Raw genomic sequence first — 25,055 nt, 5'->3', positions numbered from 1 at the left:
GCTGTGTTCATCTGTGTGGGAGAATGTTGCAATAGATGAAGTCATAGACGTCATGGTGCCAAACCAGTTGCAAATTACATGTGAGTTCAGGTGTATATGTCAGTTCTGGTTTAGGAGAAAATGTCAGGAATCATCTAGCTAGACAGCCAAGTCTTATTTTTAGAACAGAGGGTCAAATGTTACTTTTTGTTTTTTGCATTATGTATGGTCACAAAAGTTTGGTAGATTGTGGATTTTCAACGGGATGTAGAGTGGATATAACACTCTGGAACTATTTCATGACAACAAATGGCTCTCCTTTCAGCTCATTTCTCATTAGAGGGACACAGCTTAAACTGATTAATCACTCGAGTATTATCATTTCAAGGTGTCCTTCAAGGTGTTGAAGGCTAATATGACACATGCAGAACACCCATTATATGCTCCACGTGCAGAGCAGAGCAGGCATGTTGCTAATCGATCTGTCTTTCGCCTGTCTCGGTTACTGCTTATCCTAACTCTGTAGGCATATTACTGAACACTAAAGTTTAAATTTGTTCAGATTAGCAATGGTCTCACATTGGAGTCTTCATCAAAATACCTCAAACTATACACTTGAACCAAAACATTAAGCAGAAGGTGAATATGATAGCGAGGGCCAGGTCAGCACTAATGTTCACTGTACAAAGTACTTCACACTGTACACAGAAAAAAAGACATTATATAAGAATACAGCCCCTGTTTTATGTGTTCATGTCAATGTAACAGAGGTTTTCAACACAAAGACAGCACTGGGTAGCCAGAGCATCCCCTTGTTTCTTCATTAAAATAAGAAATAAGGCTAATAAGCTTGTTGTTCTCAGGTAACATTTCACCCTTATCTTCAGCATAGTTAGAAAAGATTTGAATATCAGTGATCTAAGCTCTGCATGGTAGTTCAGTCAGTGTCGACGCCTTTAGCCCAGTGCACAGAGAAAGTGAGAGAAAATGCATTCCAAATATCTTTCTTTTTCTCTTTCAGGCAAAGAACAGAGCCAGACACAGAGACATCACACACAGACACAGCCATTAGATCCATAACGGCATTGTCATCAAAAGGTACTTAAACCATACATAACCTTTCTCTTCTGTGTGTGCTGGGGCTATATGGTAGTCACCCAGACATGAAACAGACTGCAGAATTTTTATGGACTGATGAAATGAGAGTGAGTCTTGATGGGCCAGATGGATGGGCCCATGGCTGGATTGGTAAAGGGCAGAGAGCTCCAGTCCGACTCAGACGCCAGCAAGGTGGAGGTGGAGTACTGGTTTGGGCTGGTATCATCAAAGATGAGCTTGTGGGGCCTTTTCGGGTTGAGGATGGAGTCAAGCTCAACTCCCAGTCCTACTGCCAGTTTCTGGAAGACACCTTCTTCAAGCAGTGGTACAGGAAGAAGTCTGCATCCTTCAAGAAAACATGATTTCCATGCAGGACAATGCTCCATCACACGCGTCCAAGTACTCCACAGCGTGGCTGGCAAGAAAGGGTATAAAAGAAGAAAAACTAATGACATGGCCTCCTTGTTCACCTGATCTGAACCCCATTGAGAACCTGTGGTCCATCATCAAATGTGAGATTTACAAGGAGGGAAAACAGTACACCTCTCTGAACAGTGTCTGGGAGGCTGTGGTTGCTGCTGCACGCAATGTTGATGGTGAACAGATCAAAACACTGACAGAATCCATGGATGGCAGGCTTTTGAGTGTCCTTGCAAAGACAGGTGGCTATATTGGTCGCTGATTTGTTTTTGTTTTGTTTTTGAATGTCAGAAATGTATATTTGTGAATGTAGAGATGTTATATTGGTTTCACTGGTAAAAATAAATAATTGAAATGGGTATATATTTGTTTTTTGTTAAGTTGCCTAATAATTATGCACAGTAATAGTCACCTGCACACACAGATATCCCCCTAAAATAGCTAAAACTAAAAACAAACTAAAAACTACTTCCAAAAACATTCAGCTTTGATATTAATGAGTTTTTTGGGTTCATTGAGAACATGGTTGTTGTTCAATAATAAAATTATTCCTCAAAAATACAACTTGCCTAATAATTCTGCACTCCCTGTAGTGCCAAAATGACTCAGTCACCCATCCAAATCATTGAATTTAGGTGTTCCTAGATTCAATGATTTGGATATAAAATCAAGCACCTTGGCATTCAGACTGTTTCTACAAACTTTTGTGAAAGACTGGGTCACTCTCAGCCGCTCACTGATTTCCAACTAGTACCGTGATAGGATGCTAGCTGTGAAACAAGTGTAGTCGTGAAACTTCCTCACTACTAGATATTCCACAGTCAGCTGTAAATGGTGTTATGACAAAGTGGAAGTGATTGGGAGCGACAGCAATTCAGCCACAAAGTGGTAGACTACATAAAATCACAGATCGAGGTCAGCGGATGTTGAAGTACATAGTGCGCAGAGGTCGCCAACTTTCAGCAGTGTTTCTGGAGGAATGGTCAAAGTTTCCCATAAACACACTTCTAAACCTTGTGGAAAGCTGTTATAGCTGCAAAGAGTCGACCTATACCACATCTATTCTTATGGATTAAGAATGGGATTTCACTCATATGAGTGAATGTAGATGAGCAAATACTTTTAGCAATATAGTGTAAAAACTGAAGTTGCAAAGTGAATGAAAAGCAAACTTGATTTTACTGCCAAAACTTTTGGAAATTGCATTTTGCAATCTAGTGTAAAATGTAAATAGAATAAGAATGCAGTTGTTTGTAATTACTTAACTCCATATATTTATTGAAAACAATAAAAACAAAACACGGAAATAAAAAATAACAGATGATGATGCATAGCACAGCACTTGAAAAACGGGCAAGAAAGAAGTATATCAAAGAACGAGGCCAATATCAGAGCTAAAATACTGCATTTCTTCCTCCTGGAACCTGAACTGTGTCTCCCCTTGGGATGCACTGAGACCCATCAACCCAACAACTAGAGTGCAAAACTGTATTGTCTGGCAGAAACAGCAGCCTGTACACCTCTTTCATGTCTTCCCTCCTCAAGCACTTAGGGGTCCCATTTCATCTTTTTTTTTAATGTCTTTTCCCTCTGAGACAAGAAACACTCCCAGACCACATAATCTAATTATGTCTCCTGTGCTATTCACACTCACAAGTCTGCACCTCTGTCCAGGATACAACTCCCATCCACTTCAATGCTTTCACTTTGTGATGTTGTATTAATCTAGTGCATCATGCTATTGCTGTTCTGTGCATTTTCGCAGACAATTAGCTGCTCAATTCTCAGCTTAAGCAGAGGTATTACAGTATGCCTCTGGTTGGTTACTCAGTGGTGCTGAGGGACTAGAACGAGAACTCTGTGTAGCTAGAAAATAAAAGCTGTGTAAGCAAATGTATCTTTTTTTCAGATATAGACACCAATTATATAGAGTAAATATGTCTCTGCCCCATGCCTCTGTAGGGAGAAAAAGGTGATGCAAAGAAGATATTTGTCTTCACCATATTCATCACATTAGTGAGGCCATCCAAGGACAGCTATCCTTACATATAGTTCTAAACATAACTGTAAGAAATGTGTCCTCCAGCAGTTCATCTCATTTTATCATCTAAAAAGCTCAAAGACTCATAACCACTATTAAGTGCCTATTCTGCAATCATTAGTCAGTTTGGATTCAGAGAGACAGGCTAAAAGGCTGATACAAATGTTATTACAGTATGCAACTATGTTACAAAACAACTATACAACATCCTTCAAAATTGTATTTTGATACACTGAGTCACAGAAAAACAACTGCAATGGATGCGTGGTAGAATCAGTGGAAAGCCTACTACACAGAGAGAGGAGAGTGATACAGCAAAAATGGATAACAGTGCTCAAATTCTCCATAAGACTGCTGCAAAGTGCTGAATAAAACACCTCATCTGTTACATCTGTCCCAGCTTTCCAGCGCAGACCTCTCTCTCTCCGTCTCCATGTCATCTAGCCAGCTTTTCTCACATCCAAAGTGCCAGGTTATCATTTTAAACCTTCCTTACTGTTTGTGCCAGTCTTCTGTTTCACCTTTGGGACATACTTTGGCTCATTGTCCCCCATAACTCCCACTATGGCTTTTCATACCATGACAGACTGCTACTTATCCTCTGTCCTGACTAGAGGCATTTAAAGCCAAGCAGCTCTTTCAAAAATATCTCCATTGGTTTTTTGTGTGGCACCTAATATTGACTAAAGCAGTGTAGGTCAAGGTCAACATCAAGTTTATTTTTTATACGCAGTCTACGCCTATTGATAGCTCAATATTAGCAGTCACCTGTTCATGGATTTTTCTGTGGAAAATAGTTCCAAATTATTTGTGGAAAATTCACCTTTTATGTGAAATGAATTATTTTCATTACGATGATAGCTTAAGGTATATTTGTTGTTTGAACTATTAAAAAAGGAAGTTAGAAGCATTTATAGAGCAGTTCTTAAGTGTTCATGGATTTTCCCTATTAGCGTGTTGCTGTGATCGCTAACCCCCTTGAATACCGGTGATCGACTGTAGCACGTTTCCAGCAGCTCATGTTGCACAACGTGCTTTACAAACTAAAATGCAACTAAAATAAGTAAAATCCACAACAATGATGCAAGAAAAATATAAAACAGAAAGACTAATACAATAAAAACAACTAAAACAACAACGACAAAGGCTGTGAAAACGAGAAGTGTATTGGGTCAAAGCCAGTCCATCAACAGGTGTCTTCAGTAGAGATTTCAAATGTTCCAGCGTTTGCACCCATCTGATATTTAGAGGCAAACTATTCCAGCGTCTGGGGCCTGCAACAGAAAAAGCTCTGTGTAGGTGTTGTCAAGATGAAATATTATTTTACATTCATAATCTATGTTACTATTGATGATCCTTATTATTACTGTTGCATCATTTATGATTTATCATTACTATCATTTCATTGACACATTTATTGAAACTGGTGAGGTTATATTAAAGTCTGTATTTCAGGTGTTAGCATAAGCACATAATAATCTTTCATTGCAGGTGCAACTGTAATCATGTTATACACATATTGCATAATTAAAGGGTTGAACCTCGGTTAAGTTAATTAATGGTTTGAAGCTACAGGCAGCGCGATGTCTGGCCGATCAATGGAGCAAAGTTCAGCTATTGAAAGGTTGCCTACATGTTTACAGTATAATTTACTACATATTGCCTGTGCTATGGATGTTTGCCTGGTAACAGATGACGTAGAGGGGGGTCATGCACTTAGATTAACGACACAGACACATAGCCTGTCTGGGTAAACTGATTGCAAGTGTGTTTAAGTCTGGACAAGTGTAATAACAGGATGCATCTGGGAGGCGGTGGAGGAACTGAAAGAGGAACTGTTCTGTATTAGTGACGCGAGTTACTGGTCATCATAAGAATAAATATTACACCCACCTATTGTAAGGGGGGAGATGGAGCCTGATGTTTTGCAGAGCCTATCTTCACCACATATATGTGTTTTAATAAAATAATTTGTGTTGACCCACTATGGACTTTCAGTCGTATGTCTCTTCCTCAAAATTCGAACCGCGACAGTGTGTAACTTTGGCAGAAAATTGTGTTAACTGCTGTATATCTTTTAACCTTGTTCTTCGGTCACATCCTCTCCTGGAGCCTCTCCTGACACTGCCAACATGATGTACATCATTACATAACATTAAAACAACAGAGCCCAAAGACATGTACCCTGACTGGCTCACACACAGTGCCATATATTTTTTTTTTATCAAATTACCTTCATATTTAAGTCTTATTTTACACAAGAAAAGCATAGGTTCCTAAATCTAACATAAAATAAATGTGGTTTATTAGTCTCTGAACATACTGAACCAGAAACCCGCTGAGAGTCTGAGGATAGTTTTCTGTCAGTACATTTTTTAAAATCCATGTCATCTCCTCTTATCTCTCATCCATCTATCGCTAATATAGACCTCTGGCCACCACAGTCCCTTTATGGAACATCAGTCATCAGTCTGTTCTGAAGCAGGTATATAGCTAATGGCTTTTTTTTTTTTGGCTTGCTTACAGGCCACAGTGCTTACAGGCCACAGTGCACATATCACTGCTCTTTACAGATATAACACAAATTAAACGTTTATTGTTCACTGTTCAGTAGTAACAATTTCAGAATTCTTGTTTTTTACATTATTGTAAATTTTAGTAAAGAAATGACCACTGGGATCATGTTGCAACTGATATAATACCTGGTGAAATCACTGGTAGAAGCTTTAAAAGCAAACTAAGCTCTGGAAAGAGAGAACAGAGTAAGCTGTCATCAGCCCACTCAAACGAACAAACAAACAAAAAACAGAATAAAGCAGAAATTCTGTTAGATGCTGGCTGTAGAAGAAACAGCAATTATCTGCTATTATCCTGAGACTGCAGAAAATCATTTTTATTACTATTTATCAAATCTGATCATTTATGCCTCTCAATAACAATATTACTATTGTGACAGATCAAATCTTTCTGGATTGATGTTTGTCAGTTGCTGCCTTGCATATACAGTACCAGTGTATTAAAACCTTTGACTGACATATTATGTAAAATTAGAGGTTTTGGTGGTTGTTATGACCCGGGTCATTTGTTGCGGTACGGTGTTGTTATTGTTTGTATTTGTATTCAGTGACGCTTGTTATGCAAGTTTCCAGGTGGAGGCCGCCCATTGGTGGAGGAAGGAAAGAGACCAGCTACAAAAGGGGTTGGACTGCTTTGAAACTGATTCCGAATGGGATGTGGGCCTGCCGTTATTGCTGTTTGCCATTTGAGAGACCACACAAGAGTCCCTGGGTTTTAGCCCGGCGGAGTTGGTTTTTGGGCACACCGTGCGTGGACCCCTACGTCTGCTCCAGGAGGGGTGGCTCGCGCAGCCCGACCAGCCGCGGCCCGTGCACAATGTGCTTGATTATGTAAGTTCGTTTAGGGAGAGGCTGCACGCTGCATGTGAGTTGGCGCGCAGGTCGCTTTCCGGTGCTCAGGAGAAGATGAAAGAGAGGTATGATAGGAAGACCCTCAAGCGCACCTTTTTGCCTGGTGAGCGTGTTTTAGTTTTCCTACCCGTTGTGGGTTCATGTCTTCAAGCTCGTTTTAGTGGTCCTTATGAGATCGAGCGCCAAGTTAGTGACACAGATTACCTGATTAAAACCCCGGATAGGCGGAAGAAGTCCCGGGTTTGTCATGTTAATATGCTCAAGAAATATGTGGACCGGAACCAGAGTCAGACTAACTTGGTTTCCCCTGTGGTGACGGTGGGTTCACCCTCCTACCAACCGGAGGTGGATGGGTCACGTGAACACCAGGGACCCAGCTCAGGGGCCCGCTTGGAGAATTCTAAGATCTTGGAGGACCTTGAGGCTCATTTGCTTTATTTGGACGAGCCCCACAGGCAGGACATTTACAATCTGATCTGTGGTCATATTGTGCTCTTTAGTGACAAGCCGACTCAAACCACTATGCTTGAGCATGATATAGATGTTGGCGACCACCGGCCCATTAAGCAGCATGCCTATCGGGTCAATCCCGGAAAGCGGGCGATCATGAAAAAGGAGGTGGAATACCTGTTGGAGAATGGTTTTGCGGTGCCCAGCTTCAGTCCATGGAGCTCTCCTACCCTCTTGGTGCCTAAATCTGATCAAACCCCACGTTTTTGTAATGATTATCGCAAAGTAAATGCCATCACTAAACCAGACTCTTTTCCGCTCCCCCGTATGGATGACTGTGTTGATAGGGTGGGTTCAGCCAAATTTGTCACCAAGCTAGATCTTTTGAAAGGTTATTGGCAGGTGCCCCTGTCGCAACGGGCGGCGGAAATTTCAGCTTTTGTGACACCAGACCATTTCCTGCAATACACGGTGATGCCGTTTGGGTTGAGAAATGCTCCCGCCACGTTTCAAAGGCTGATGAACACTGTGCTACTGGGTGTTCATGGATGCGAGGTCTACTTAGATGATATTGTGGTTTACTCGCTGACCTGGTTAGAGCACATGGAGACGCTACGGGAGGTTTTTGCCCGGTTGAAGGGTGCCTGTTTGACAGTCAATCTTGCCAAATGCGAGTTTGGCAAAGCTGTGGTTACCTACCTAGGGAAGCAGGTGGGACAGGGGCAGGTATGCCCTCTCATGGCCAAAGTCCAGGCCGTTTTGGATTTCCCTGTACCAACTACGCGGCGTCAGCTACTATCGAGGGTTCTGCAAAAATTTTGCCACCGTGGTTATTCCCCTGACGGCCCTGACAAGTCCGTCGCGCCTGTTTTTGTGGAACTCTGATTGTCAGGATGCCTTTGACTCAGCCAAAGCCCTGTTATGCAGTGCCCCAGTGTTAGGTGCCCCTGACTTCACTCGTGTGTTCAAGTTAGAGGTGGATGCCAGTGCGCATGGTGCGGGTGCTGTACTTCTGCAGGAGGATGACCAGGGTATTGATCACCCAGTGTGTTACTTCTCGAGAAAATTCAATAAACATCAGATGAATTATAGTACCATCGAGAAGGAAACTTTAGCGTTACTCTTGGCCCTCCAACATTTTGAGGTGTATGTCAGTTCCAGCCCCGCCCCAACCGTTGTGTATACGGACCACAACCCCTTGGTTTTCCTTTCTCGCATGAGGAATAACAACCAGCGTCTCATGCGTTGGTCTTTGTTACTGCAGGATTTTAACATTGACATCCATCATCTCCGAGGGGCCGATAATATTGTGGCCGATGCCCTATCCCGGGTGGAGGCCTAGATCCAGCATCTCTCTAAAGAGATGCTTGATTTTAGGTGGGGGGGGGGTGTTATGACCCGGGTCATTTGTTGCGGTACGGTGTTGTTATTGTTTGTATTTGTATTCAGTGACGCTTGTTATGCAAGTTTCCAGGTGGAGGCCCCACCAGCTACAAAAGGGGTTGGACTGGGCCGGCGAGGAGACTTCCTGGTTTCCCGTGAGCTGTGTGTCTGGGGACCGTCGTGGCGTGTGACTGCACGGGGCTGCAATATAAATGTTGAGAAAGGGTTGTACCTGGGTTTTCTTTTATTCCCCTCTTTTCTCCTGTTTCGGGTAGGGAGACAGGTTAGAGAATTGTGTTTTGTTTTGGAATCGTGGGAGGTAAGTTAGTTCTGTTTTTCTTTCTAGTGTGTTTTGTTTGTTGTTTTGGCATTGCCCACCCTGAAGCTCGCTACCTGTTCAGTAAATAAATTAACTAATCCTCGTCAATCTGCCGCGGTGTGATTTATTTTGTCGTTACTATGTATAGGGTTTATCTTTTTGTTGTGTTGCACCCCGGCCTTGGGCCGGTGTGTAACAGTGGTGCAGTGATAACAATGTTGCTTTACAGCACGAAGGTTCTGAGTTCAATTCCATCACCTGGCTGGGGACTTTCTGTGTGGAGTTTGCATGGGTTGGTGGGGTTATGTTAAATGTCAATTCTAAATTGTCCATAGACGTGAATGTGAATGGTTGTCTGTCTCTATATGCCAGCCCAGCAACAGACTGGCGACCTATCCAGAGTGTACCCTGCCCCTCCCCCTATGGAGGTGGGATAGGCTCCAGCAGCACTGCGACCCTCACAAGGATAAGTGGAAGAGAATGGATGGAGAGAAGTTTATCATTAAATTATTCTTTTAAACTGTATGTCCGAAGTAATTCCCATGCTTCATATCAACAGTAGAAAAGGTCATTGAGGTCTCTGTTGACTTACTTCTGTTACATTTCAAACAGATTTATCTGAACATGTACTAGAATACGAAAACAGATTCCACATTGATCCACAATATAAGCATGAGCACAGTCAGAAAATGCATGCTCTGTTGGCAGTTTTTTCCCCCTCTCTTTCTACCTTCTGGCATCTTGCCTCATCTGTCTCTCTTAACCTGTTTTTTCATCACATGCACTTCTGAAGCCTCTGCCAACACAGCTAGCATCTCCACAACACAGCCAGCTTGACACTTATCATCACAACAGCAGACCCTGTCCACATTTGTGGGCAGCGTGTTTTGTGCTTTGTACATTATGAGTTCAGGCTCTCCTTCAGTGTAGAGAACCACATCAGAGCTCACCTTGCCTCTCTGACAAGAAAGAGAAAAAAATAATACAGTGAAAATATATACAGCTTTTTATGTGCAGAGAAAACAGCCTCTGGAAAGGCTTTGAAAGCTCCCTTTGGACTTTTTCTATTCTTTGTTGTATAAATGAGATGCTGTCAACATTGTCTTGACTTGAAGTAAAGAGTCTGGTAGGAGGTCTTGGTCAGATGTTTTCTTGCTCTCCAAAGAATAAATAGAAAGCCTGACATTTCAGTGAAATTTGATCTTACTGAATTTTTCAAGCTTAATGTAAGATGACATTAGGAAAACTGTGCATTGACTGCTGTGTATCAGCACTTGAGAGATCATTATTTATGCACTGAAGGATGTTTTGTGCAAGCTTCTTTTGGAAATAACAGCAATTTTTGTTTGCAGGAAAAAAGGGAATGGGGTGTTTTTGATAATGAATGGCATTATCTCAGTAGTCAGCTACAATGTATTCAATTCAGACTTATTGCATGTGAGATAGATCTTGTCCTTTTTAATAGCTTAATTGTGTAAAGAATGCAAATATAGTGTTAAATACAGGAATACAAACTGACAACTGTATTGCAAACTGTATTATAATTCACTATAATGGCTACTGATTACTTTTCAGTACTATTTTCCCACTATTCAGGCTTTGTTTTACTGGATGTCTACCCAGCATTCACAATAGGCTCGGTCTGGATGGTGCTTTAATAGGATTTATACCTACAACTGTAGTTAAACTGAAAGCCATGCACTCATATTTCAAGCCATATTTGTTTATGTTTGCCACTATGTAAATTTCTAGGATATGAGTGATGGTAGTTTGTGGTTGTCAAAATTCCACCATGTATCTGACATTTTCCTCCTCACTTCTTCCAGAGCTATTAAAAGACTCCCTACCAAACAACAACTGCGATGAAAAATTAGGAAACAGTGTTGTTAGAGAAAGACAGTAGAAAGGTAAAACTACCAGCTGTGGCGATAATGATACTGTGAATCACAGAGATTATCTGGCATTCATAGCACTAACTGAAAAATAACATGTTGCTACAAACTTTTAAAAGCACCACTTTTTCATTGAACCATTTTTATGTTTTAGAATCAATTAAAAGGAGTACAATGTTTGTTTTTGAATTTTTTTCTTCTTATTTATCAGAGCCTGTACAAGAATACGAAACTCCTGTCAAAGGCATTTGGTTTTTACAGAGTTTTTTTTTTATGTCAGAGTCCAAGAAGGCCATTGGTCAGGTAGATGAAATATAAATGATTTCATATTCTCCGTACATGTTTTGATACATTATTAATGTCAGTTTCACATTTTATCAGAGCTGTTAGAGAGACTATGGATGTCATTTACCTCAGGAAAAAACAGAAAAATCTCCACTGAATTGTGACTCAATAGAATAAATATGTGATTCATCTCCCAGAAATCTGGTTAGAAAGGGGAACTTCAATGGATAATTTCAAACAGGTGAGCACACTAACAGATAACAACTGGTCACCGTCCAACCATGACCAAATAATAATCTAGTCTAATTAATCTACCATTATTTTTTTATGAACATTTTAATACAATGCTATTAAAAAGTGTCTCTCTCTCTCGCTCTCTCACACACACACACACACACACACACACACACACACACACACACACACACACACACACACACACACACACACACACCGGGAGTTATAAGCTTAATGGGCATTCAGTCAGTTAGCTAGTTAGGATCCATTTCAAACAGGACAGTGGTAACAACAGTAGGCTGCGGACAATTTTAAGTTTTAGATTTTAAATAGGTTATATAAATTTTAATGGGAGCAACAGGACGGATGTCACTGATTATACTACAGAGCAGGACGGATTGTAGGGTAGCAAACATCGACGGAAAAGTTTTCAAACCTGCAGGTTTTTCAGTAAAAAGAAACATGGCCTCACTCCTACCTAACTATATACAGAGTAACTGAAGGTTAAATGCAGCTAATATGTCTTGTTTTAAGCCAGGCACTTACAGAAGAAAGCAAAAAAGGTATACTGGGGACAAACCGAGCCAACTCCGCTATAACTGGTGTGCGGGGAAAAATGTGACATTGTTTGGTGGTGTGCTGTTTGATTTTTCTAATGTGAAATATATGCCGTGGCTCCTAACGGTTTGGAAACACACCTACAGTATGTCATATGGGGTATTGGGCCCATTGTTACTACCCCTGTACAACAGTGGTGAGAGCTTGGTTTGAAACAGCACAGTACATCAGGCTCATTCCCAGTGGGTGCTAGATTCTGCCTGGGCTGTCACTTTCCATTGAATCTGGTCATCATTTTTATATACACAATTTATAGGTGCATGGGATACAGTGTGGGATGCTTTCAGGATCTTATCTCTGTCTTTTATAGGCAATATAGTTCTTCTGGCTTCATCAGGTAGTGACCTCCTCCTCTCACTGTGGAAGGTTATTCCAGAGGTTGAAGAGACTGGAATGAAAGTTGGCACCTCCAAATCTGAAGCCGCGGTTCTCATTGGGGAAAAAAGGTGGAATGCTTACTATAGGTTCGGAATGAGCTGTTACCCTGAACTTCGAGGAGTTTGAAGATTTTTGGATCTTGTTCAAATGAGAGAGGAGGGGGCAAGAGATTGACAGATGGATTGTTGCATTGTCTGCAGTAAGATGATGGTGTGCCAGTCTGTTGTGATAAGAGCTGAGTGTTCTTCTGAATCTGTCAACTATTTTGAGTGCAACACTGTTTGTCTACGCTTCTTTCTTTTTCTGCTTTCTTGTATATTGCTTACATACTTTATACAATATTGATGTCCAGTGTTTGAGAACTTTTTCAAAGTTGCAAATAATATTTATTCTCTGTAAGGAAATAGTGTTTATAGTATTCCCAGCCTTGTACCTCTGATTTAGCATGCAGAGTAGCATTATCCAACTAGATGAGAAAATTACTTAAGGTCTTTGTCATAAATACATGGCGGTCCATGCTGCTGTCTCCCTCCCCTGCTCTATGAGCAGACTCTCAAATTAGGCTCATTCTGTTTTCTTTACAGGTTTACAGCTACAAAACAGCTGGGGAGACAGATAAATGACTAGTATTTTTTTTGTTCTTATCAGCATCAGCCCAGCAGCAGGATTCATTTTACATCTCTTAAATCTGATGCCACTTGTCAACCAAAACTCAAAAAGTCCATGGCATGTGCCTCTGTTTAGAGATTCTGGTTGAAAAATGTAAAATGTCTGTGTAAAAATAGCTCTCAGTATTTTTCACTGTCTGATAGTGTCTGGTATATTCTACAAATAGTTATATGTTTATTCGTGTCCAAAATTTCCCTATAAAAATAGTCACTGTAATGCAACAAGTGATTCTCTTTCATCACCATTTAACAATCTGTCAACGTATTTCTATTTTCACTGCCATGTCATACTGCAACAGTTTTTCTTTCATCTCTGGACTGATTCAACCAAGTTTGGTAAAAAGTACACTTTCTGCCTGATAAACATGAAAATTTAGATTGCCAATTACAGTTGGCATTTTTTTATATGAACTCACTAAAGGTTTATTTAATTCATTCACCCATTGCATATTTTCATTTCTGTCTTGCAAATGCTCATTCCATCACTAAACAAGTAGTTACAGGGTTTCTCTTTAACTATGATAAACACTTTCCCCCTTGATTAAAATCCTTCTAGCACTGATTCAACAAGGTTTAAGAAGGTTTAAGGTCTATGGACAAAGAGATTCCATATTCCCCTTGATTATCTAGTCTCTCTGAATATTTTGTGTCTTGTAAAACATTTCCATTAATAAATACACCATGTAAAGAGAGACTGACTCTGTTTGCACATAAGCTAAATTAGTTAGTGCCTTGTTACAAATGCAAACAGCCTACAAGTATGTTTGATCACATGTTGCACAGACAATATTACTTGGACATACCCAGTGTGATACTTGTTTGGTCATTTCTAATTCCTTCCTTGTCCTAGCCTTACTCACACTTACTCACACTCCCATTTCCTGGCTCCAGATGTATAATTAACAAAGCTAAATCATCCAGTTTAAGAACAAAAATAAGTTATTTGAAGATAATCACACATTCCAACAGAAACAACAGATGTTTCTAAGTTATGCAATATTACATTTCTGTGATATTACCAAGAAAATCTCTAAATTCCAGCATTAGAATTTTTTTTCCTATCTTTTCTTAGATCATAGATAGACAGACAGAGACAGATAGATCGATGGATCTTTTACATCATAAAAGCTTTAAGCCTTTCACTGTGGTTGTCATTCTCATTGTTGCATTTCTACAGACTACTTTGTCTCTGCGTCCTTTTCTTTAGATTCTCCCTTTCTCTATTTCTGTCTCTTTCAGTGTTAAAGCTGGAATTCACAGTCAATTCCAAAAAATATGAAATCAACATGAAATGTTTTAACACTACAAAATAAAGAATTTATTTTCATCTTAATTCAATAAATTTAATTTGAAAAAAAGACTTTTTAAAGGATTACCCTTTTCTTCTTTTTTTTTAAAGAACAGGAAATCAGGCTTATTTATAACCTCATGGCTTCCTTGTATATTGTATATAGTTAAATATGTCAAACATCTCTATATATTTTAAGGCATTTTCAACTCAAATATTCCTGTCACCTCTTTAAAAGTCACCCACTAGCAGATTCTTTATGGTTTGATTTCACAACACAACACAACGTAAATCAGTGGTCACTAGGCAAATTAGTCCCACAGTCGATTAAATCAAATGAATCAAACAGAGTACAGGTGTTGCACACAAAATTTAAAGCTCTCCTTGTTTGTATGACTATTCCTTTCTGAATGAAATGCATTCCTGGTCTCCACTCTGCTTTGAAAGACTAAGAGCTCTATGGTGTCCACAGCCTGGAGAACCAAGCAATGACTGAAACACTTGCTGGTTTTGAGAGCTCATTTGGCACCATGTATGCGAGACAGAGAGAGAAAAAACAAAAAACAACAAAAAAGAAAGAATGACACCGTCAAAAACAGAAATAATCATATTTGAATTCAAAGGCCACCATTATACTTTGTAAACAAACAGCATCAAAAAAGCAAAAAGCCTCACTGTCAGAGTGCACATAAAGAGAAAGCTGTTGATCAAAGAGCATGAAGGAGTCAGATTACTCATTTTGTGTGATTTTGTATTTGAGATCCAGAGGTCTGACAGTGTTGATGTCACAGCCATAAAATTCCCATTATGGTAAATTATTCAGCATCCCGCTTTGAGTACATACTGTATGTTTTGAAATATTTTATGTGAAATTAGGACTAGAAAAATCAAGAGGCAGACTAGATTGCGGTCTGTGATAATTGAATTTCACTTACAAAAGGACAGCTTTAGTCAATGAGTCACCATCTTCCTGTCTTTCTCAGAGATGAAGAGAAAAGTCTTTCATTATTCACTGAGGCTTTCTAATGACTCATGAGTAACACTGGCACGACTAAATGTGTAATCCCAATGTATTATTTTAAATGTAATTATTTAATAAGTACTTACGAATATTAGGCTAACAAGTTATAGCTTGCCTCCACCAGTGTGTGAATGTGAGAGTGAATGAATAGTGAATTGTAAAGCGCTTTGAGGGTCTTGAAAAGCGCTATATAAATGCAATCCATTTTTATTATTATTATTATTATTATTATTATTATTATTATTATTATTGTTATGTTTGTACAGGAAACAAAGAAATAATTACACTGTAACTACATTTAAGTAATGCATAAGTAAGTTTACATAATGTGTAAGTAATTTTAGGTGTTGCATCAGGTATTTGCACGAAAGGTGACACAAATTATACTGATTGTTGAAAACATATGTCAACAATAGAATGGTTGATAAAGGACAGAGAGGACATGCAGGCTGTTTGGACTGACTTTATTTGAATATGATGAAACACAGAATATCCTTGGTTGGAGAAACAGTCAATTTTCTTTTCTCAACTGCCTTTTATTTCCCCTGTTTGTTGTAGCAGGTTTTTTGGTCCTGTATTTGCGTAAATCTACTGCTACACTTCTTGTGTCTGTACATGGCTATCAACAAAAAGTACAAAAAGTAAGTTTTGGCCTCCTAACTTAGGTACAATAGCAAAGATGAAGTAAAGTTATTACAAATCTGATAATCGCATCATTAAGAGTAACAGTAAGTTAAAGAGAAACGGTCGCATCACTAAAAACAGTGCTAAAAAAGATCACTCTTACTGGAAATGTATCACTTTTATTTGTGCATACCTTTAAATAAACATGAATCGACTTATTTCCTTTTACAGCTTTATTCTTGTATTGGATAAAATAGAAATATATCAAGTCTGTGCGCATCTCAACACATACCTGAAGGCATTTACAGTGAACACATAATCATAGTCATTAAAAAGCAAATGTAGATTGTGATTGTTTCATTCTTCAGCATACCATGTTTACACATGTTAACCTGCTTTAATAAAAGACAAAATTCAAGGCATAATTTTTTTGGGACAGCAATTACAAAATGCTGATGAGCATCAAATACAACTGTGCTTTGAAAAATGAAGTAATCATTCATATTAATGCTGTTGGATAGCCTACATAATATCCTTATCCAGGCGTATAAAAGAGAGAGCAGAGTTAAAGCCATAATTTGCAGCAAGAAACAAAACACAAGTTCTAATCTCTGCAGGCAGGACAGGGGAATAACACAAACAAGTACGTGATATTGATTTTTGAGAAGTAAATAGTAATATAATTCCTTAAAGAGAAGTAGTACAAACTGGTAGAAGTTTTAACTTGCACTTCTTCATTATGTGCTATAATATGCATGCATGATTACATGCATGTAGTATAGGAACTAAATAACATGTCAGGGAGAGTTCATGCAAATGAACACTGGTCCCTAACCTAAACTCAGGACTTTGTTGTTGTGAGACAACAGTGCTAACCACCACGCCACCATGTTGGATAAGTGGAAGAGAATGGAAGTCCGTTGGGTGATGTCTTAATGAGGAATAAATGCAAATGGTGTATCCAGAGAACAGAGAAAAGAGTGTATGTTATTTTGACATAACAAATGTCTATAAAAACATTATTAATCATCAACCTTAATTTAAAGTTTGGTTTAAAAAATTACAGTATTTGTAATTTTTCTGGCCTGTGTTAATAGAATGTAATTAAATTAACAAAGTCACTGGCTAAGGAAGACGATGAAGTGAGCCAGCGTTATGCTTCATCAGCTTTGGTCCAAAAACATTGTTCACTTCGCATAGAGTCTCAAGATTTAAATAATGTTTAATAAAATTGAAGACACTGAACATATATTTAAAAAACACATTTATTAATAGCTTTACAAGATTAAAATGCAGATACTGCGTTACTATAAAGAAAGTCTTACAAAGTAAAGGCTTTTTTTCTTCTTCTTCCATAATTACTGATTGTATAGATGAAATTACACTAGTTATTTTGTAAACATGAATTTGTATTTAAAACTATACTGTAATCTACGGAGCTTGAAGCGTCTTCAGTTCTAAGACCAAATGGTATTTAAGCCCTACTCACTATTGATCATGTGACTCATCGCATGCGCCAAGGTGTGAAAAAGGATGTGGGTCAATATAAGCAGAGGTTTTGAATTTGAATAGCTTTTAAGTGATACAAAATTATTAATACAACTTAATAATACAACTTCTTATAATATACATACAGTATAGTGGGGAGACCTTGAAATGATACAGAACCAAAGAGCTATGTCTGAACAGTAAAATGAACCATTCTGCAGCCCTTTGCTGCATGTCTTCCTTTCTCTCGAAGTCCCCAATTTCCTTTTTGTCTTCACTGCATCTGTCTGCCAAAAAAATGTCATTTAAAAAAAAAGTCTAATGCTTACTTTGCTCTGTGTCAGTCTGATGACAGGCAGATATTTATAATACAGACAACACTTAAAACCATCTATACTTTATTTTAGCATACAATCAGGAGGTTTTAGCATACAACCAATCTGGATGATTGATGTTTTGTTTTGTTTTGTGTTTTGGTTTTGTTTCTCTGGATTTTTCACACAATAACCTGTTTGAAAAATTCTACTTTTTTCCTTCATTTGAAATTTAGGTCTCAAGAAAATGCAAAGTGAAGGCAGAAAAAAAGTTTACGTTTGATCCTATAAAAAAATGACAAATATAGTTTACAGTGTAGGTCAGTGTAGCCAGATACAGGTCTCGTTTCATTCTGGACCAAAACTTATTATTGGTGATTGGTCACAAAGTAGTATAAATAATTTATGGATGCCTGAGTGAATACTTTCATACATTATTCATGACACTACACTGACACCGATGGCTTTTTAAATTGCATTTAAGCTGGTTATAGAAAGCTGGAGATCCACAATCTCAAGAATAATGTCATCTGACAATAATGGTATCGAGTGACTGTTAACAGCGAGTAATTTTGTTGTGAGGGTATGACTCATCTTTTTTTTTTCCATTATGAGAGTCAAGCGCATACAGAATAAAAGAAAATAATTTTGTTCAGATAACCTAGAGCAGGCCGCATAAAATAAAAAAATAAAGAAATAACTATATCAGCCTTGAGAATAATGTCCTGTACACAGAAGGCCGTCCATGAACTAGTGTCAGTTTCTCTTCATCTGAAGATTGACTCACACTCCTTACAATGGCTTTATGGAAAAAATCAAAAGACGAGACACTTTCCCGTCTCTCCTCCAGGCATTTCATTTCACAACCACCTACTATAGCTGCCATCACTCTATTCAACTTTGCTATCAATAAAACTAGTTTTGAAAATGAGATTTAAGACATACTGCTGACTTTTTTTACTCCATTATCACACACTGTTTATTTCAAGGTTCTGGGACCCTGATGACAAAGACTCTACAGTAGTTGCATGCAGACTATAGCCCAGGGGTGGGCAACTCCAGGCCTCGAGGGCCGGTGTACCTGCAGGTTTTAGACGTGTCCTTGAACCAACACAGCTGATTTAAATGGCTAAATTAGCTCCTCAACATGTCCTGAAGTTCTCCAGAGGCCTGGTAACGAACTAATCATGTGATTCAGGTGTGTTGACCCAAGGTGAGATCTAAAACCTGCAGGGACACTGGCCCTCGAGGCCTGGAATTGCCCACCCCTGCTATAGCCCATAAGTCTCAAATGGATTTGGTAATGCAGAATATCTCTGAAATCTTGTCAGACCTGTTACCTATATTGGTTGCAATATAAGAACCCACAGCAGTTTAATCTCTTGATTGCATGTATATTAGCTGATTAGTTATAACTTGTTATATCACCATCCAATCACACCTGTCCATTTATTTACAGCTTATTATCCCATCCTGCATCTTATTGGCTGAATGAAATATAACTATTGTACTTTACTAATTTTGGTTTAATGACTTAAATAATAGTATCCATTTTTGTTGGCTAAGTGGCTAAGATCCAGATGTTTTTTGTTATATCTGTGGATGCTTTAATACATCCAAACAGCGAAAAAGCATACAAGATTTTGTGGAAAAAGGGATACTTTTATTGTTTTGGTATGAAATTGGGCAACCAAGAAAGGCCATAGGCACCTCATTCAGTTTGTTTGGCTAGTGTCAAAAACATCAGAGCATAGTCAAAGGAAAAGACAAAGAGCTTGGGTTTTAGTATTCTAGTGAGTAACGGGATCTATCCATGGAGGGAGCCACAGAATCATGCTGATTACTGTTACTGCTGTTTAGTCAGTATTTGTGAATACAGTCATCTATCAGTTAGCCTAATCTGCCATCACAATGAGACCTGTACCATATTCAGATGAAATAACACCTCCTATTTTTACTGGCTTAGATGAGAGAGAAGTGTCTCGTGATGTTTTGTCTTGAGATCCAGATGCATCTTCAAAGTCCTTATCACCACATGTGGACTTCACGATTCAACAGTAAGAAAGAGACTGTGCAAAATGGCATCCATTGGATTTTCCAATGCAAAACCTGCTGCTGACCACAAAGACTTACAATTGCCCAAAAACGTCTTGATGATCCACAAGACTTATAGCAACTTATATCCTTCTGAAATGCTTTGGAAAGACCTTAAACATGTCTGTAAACCCTTGAATGTTGCTTAACTAAAGTAATTCTGCAAAGAACAGTAGGTTGATATTGCTTCACAGTAATGTGAAAGACTCTTTGCCAGTTATCACAAATTCTGTCCATCTATTGCTTTTAAATTCCCCTGTATATTCTCACTTAATCTAACACGCGTTGTTTTAAGTAAAGTCACTTCTACAGCAAGAAATTTACAACATATCAGTAAAACAATGTAAAACAAAAAAAGATGTAGATATGTGGAGTACACATTGACAAATGTGCTGTCACCAGTTACATTCATCAATATAGTCTACTGCAGCAATAAAAAGATCTAAGAGATAGCTTAGAGATAAATATTTCATTTACAATGACCTTTCATATGTTCATCTCTGACAGACGCTCAATCATCAGATGTGACTATAGCCTATCTTTGACTCCAGTGAACACCACTGCAGTCCAGAAATGTTGTTGTGAATTGGCATTCACTTTTCGTAACCTACAACTTTACTGTTTTCGGTCATTTACTCCTCATCAATATCTAACCACAGCATAAATCTTTTTCAATTTTCTTAAAGCTATCTGCAGTAAATAAATGTCAGAGGATGAGGCTGACCAAGCACAAAGGAGTTCCCATAGAACACATTTCACATTAATTAGCCACATGTAAACTTTAAAGTGCAATGCTCTTCTTGAAGTATTGAATAGGAGTATTAAAACATCTTTAGCCATTGTGAAATGTTGTGGCTGCTTCATGAGTCTTTGTTAAGCAGTGGATACCTTTAACTATTTATCAAGCTATTCACATACGACACTAAATAATTTTGTTCTGAGTGATAATCCTCAATATTTTCAAAAAATAACACTTAACTGCCCTCAAGCATTATATTGTATAATTATTCAATATTAATCTGAAATAACTTAAAATATCCTGGCTACTCATAAATGGCTAGAAAAGGTTGCGATATAGAATTGTGGCTGGGATCAAATACATAAATGTAAGCCAAACCCCAGGTAACTCAAACAAAGAGAGATGTATTAATATAACATGAAACAGAACTTTGACCTTTGACCGTGTTAATATGTGTGCATATAAACATTGGAAGGTGTAATGAAAATATGAATAAATTTAATAAAGAAACAATATTGAACAAAAAGTAGAATATATTTAAAGTAGTGACTGCAAAGTAAACTAAAGTGACGCACCTAATGGTGAGGTGTGGTGCTGACCCTGTGTGGCTTGGCATCACAGTCTTAAAACCAAAATTACAATCAAAATATTTTTAAATGAAAAAAAGATATGTAGACAGAGTCCTAATTTAAAAATAAAAGAGAGAGAGGGAGACTTCAGTGTTTTTTTCTTTACCAGTTGTTGTAAAGAAAAAAACACTACCAGCTGTTCACTTCGATATCTCCTGTCAGATTGAGTTTTCTTCTGGGTTAAGACCACTGACCAGTTCACCTGAATCTAATCTGCATGATGCATGTTGGTGTAATGGTGATTGCGATACTACATATTCAGTATCCATCGAAAGGCATTTACTCCCACATTTTAAAGTCCTCCTGTCTCAGAGAAACTGTGCTCACTGTGAGCCTGACTAAGGCAGAGAAACAATGTGAGCACGACAGAAATAATTCATTAGTCTCTTTCTATTAAGACTAATTCTCCAGCTACACACCGCTTTGCACTAATAAACCAGTTTAGAATCACATACCTCACTTGACCAACATTTTAAAAGTCACAGCTGCACAAAACCTGACTTCTTCTCATGAATACTGACAAGCTGCTCCGGTGCTTGTCAGTTTGATTCCATAAAAAGTGACAAAATCATTAGCGTCCGTTGTGCGTGGGAAGAAAACTAATTTTTCAGCGAAAAAAACCCCTAAACTTCCAAGCAAGCACCGAGTGCGCTACCACGTAATGGGAAATTCACAGAGAAACTCGCGGATTCTTCCACTGACCGCTGCGGCACACCTGCACCAGGGCAAACCTCCGCCTACCGTAGTCCTGCTTTACAGGTGAAAATAGAGCAAAAGGACCGCTGAGTCTTTGATTTTATTTATTTTCTGCTGTGTTTTACTTGCATCTATTTGAAAGAATGAGTGTAAACACAAAAAAATATATATATATATATATTTTATGTGCTGGAATGTGCAGAAAATAGGTTTAAATATTAAACAAATTTCTTCTAGTCAGAATGTTGCATATAATTACATTTTTGCTTGATGCATAAAGTTAAAAGATTAAAACTAATAAAACAAGTTTTAAAAAGAGACTTTTTCATTTGATTACATTTTGTATGATGGATTATGTAGAAAAAGTAGAATTGGGCTGAAAGATCTATCGCTTTATCACCTATTCAGGTTGTAAATCGTGTTTTTAAAAAGTAACTAAGTAACGAAGTAATTAATTACCTTTGAAAATAAGTAATCAGTAAAGTAACGGGATTACTTTTTTGGGGAAGTAATCAGTAATTAGTTACTGATTACTTTTTTCAAGTAACTTGACCAACACTGGTCAGGGCTCTGTGCAGACCAGTTCTTCCATACCAAACTCATCCATCCATATCTTTATAGACCTTGGTTTGTACACCTTCCCCAAACTGTTCCCACAAAGTTGGAGGCATAGAATTTCCCAAATTGTCTTGATAAACTGAAGCATTAAGATTTCCCATCACTATAACTAAGGGAACCAGGCCAACACCAGAAAAATAGCCCCATAGCATTATCCCTTCTCCAACAACACAGTTGGCACAATGTAGTGTGGCAGGCAACATTCTCCTGGCATTTACCAAATCCAGGGTCGTTAATCAAAATCCCAGAGACAGAAGTATGATTCATCACTCCACAAAACAAATTTTTCACTGCTCCAGAGTCGAGTGGCAGTGTGCTTTAGACCACTCCATCCAGCATCTGGCATTGTGCTTGGTGATGTAAGGCTTCATACAGTTGCCTGACCATGGAAACCCATGCCAAACACTCCTGAATGTATTGATATTAATGCCAGAAAAGATTTATATCACTGCAGTTACTGAATCAGCATTGACTTGGCGAATTTTAAGCACTATGCGGCTCAGCCATCGGCGACCCTGCACTGTAACTTTATGCACCTGCCACTTTATGGCTGAGTTGCTGCGGTTGCTAAATGGTTCCATTTCTCACTAATACCACTTACAGTTAATTCTGAAATGACTAGGAGAGAGGACATTTCAAAGACTGGCGTGTTGCAACAGTGGCATCCTCACACACTTAAATTTAATGAATTCTTTAGAACAAACCTTTTTTCACATATGTTTGTAAAGGCAGAATGCATAGCTGGGTGTTTGAGTTTATACACCTAGAGGACTGAAAACACTTGAATTCAATGAATTTTTCCCTTATAGCTTTACAATTAAAATCTGATATTCCTCATTCCTCACACCACATCATTGTATGAATGTCAGCCTGTGATCACTTAATATCCACATATTTAATACTGAAAATTAGACCATAAGGACAGATTAGAAATAAATCAAGATAAAAAGTTGAAGCTTGATCCTAATGAGTGAAAACTTTAGAAACTATAAGGGTGATTATGACACAAGTATTTTTTTCCAGTACTAAAGTTTTTTTTATTCTCCTCAAAAGTCCAGGGCAGTTTTCTTTTGCTAAATGAAGAAATATTTAATAATCTTATCTAGCCCTCTGGTGATCAACCAGCTAACCTGTATTTTATCCCCATTCAACAAAAAAAAACCCTGAATAAAACAAAGGCAAGAATAACTATACATTATTCTAACTTCAAATGCCCTCATATAGGCTACGTCTGCTTTATAGTTCTCACACATATTAAACATATAGTCTATGTTTAAGAGCTGTTATGTATCTGGTGAGATACTACAACACTTCTAAGTTGGAAAACAAGCACACGAGCTGAGAGAAGAAGTATTCTTTTACACCCTACAGAGCCAATTTGGATACTATAATAACACTACAAAGCAGAGGAAATGCCAGTGCCCATGAAGTGTTATGTAGTTATGCATGCCTTGGAGTTATTCAGTGATTCAGGCTCTAAAGATCCATGCTTAAATTGACCTTCTGAATCAGATTTGGATGAAGAAGCTAACAAGTACAGTCCTTCATATTACAACAGTGATAACGCTAATAAACAGCAAAGGTTTGAGGAATGATAGAGATGAGACAAAGTTATTATCCAAAACACTGACATGTCAGAGGGCCAAACAGTTAGTGGGAAAAAGACGTGCAGATGGGAAGGGCATCCAGTTGACAACCTGTGGATAGCTACAGTTCAACTTCTCATGTTTTTTGTTCAAAAAGGCCAACATCCTGGTCTTTAAAATAAAAATAAATAAATAAAAGAATTAAAAAAAAAATGAATGAATGATTTGACATCTGAATGTATGAAAGTCAATCCTACACTGTAAAATCGAAACAATTCCCAGAACTAAAAAAATAAATAAAAAATCTACAAACTCCTTACCATAAAAAACTACACTGTTCCAAAAAATAGTAATGTCAAAGTATCTTACTGTATATTTTACAGTTTTGTACTATCTTTCTAGGATATCATTAAATTTACATAAGTAGATTGTAAAATAACATAACAGCTCTGTAAATATAGTAAAACACAATTTACAGCAATTAAAACAACAAACGGCTGCGCGCGCTCGGAGTGCACCAGTGAAGAAAATGCATTCGTCATCACAGAGCATGCCGTGAGGAACACCTTCAGGAGGGTGAACACCAGGAAGGCAGCAGGACCAGATGCAATCCCTGGCCGGGTCCTTAGAGCCTGCGCTGATCAACTAGCACCGGTGTTCACGGAGATCTTCAACCTCTCCCTGGCCCAAGCTGTGGTTCCCACGTGCTTCAAACGGTCCATTATTGTCCCTGTTCCAAAGAAACAACAGCCCGCTTGCCAC

This window comes from Rhamphochromis sp. 'chilingali' (genome assembly GCF_963969265.1).
Source record: "Rhamphochromis sp. 'chilingali' genome assembly, chromosome: 8".
Taxonomy (NCBI): Eukaryota; Metazoa; Chordata; class Actinopteri; order Cichliformes; family Cichlidae; genus Rhamphochromis; species Rhamphochromis sp. 'chilingali'.
Note: the sequence above shows the minus strand (reverse complement) of the source record.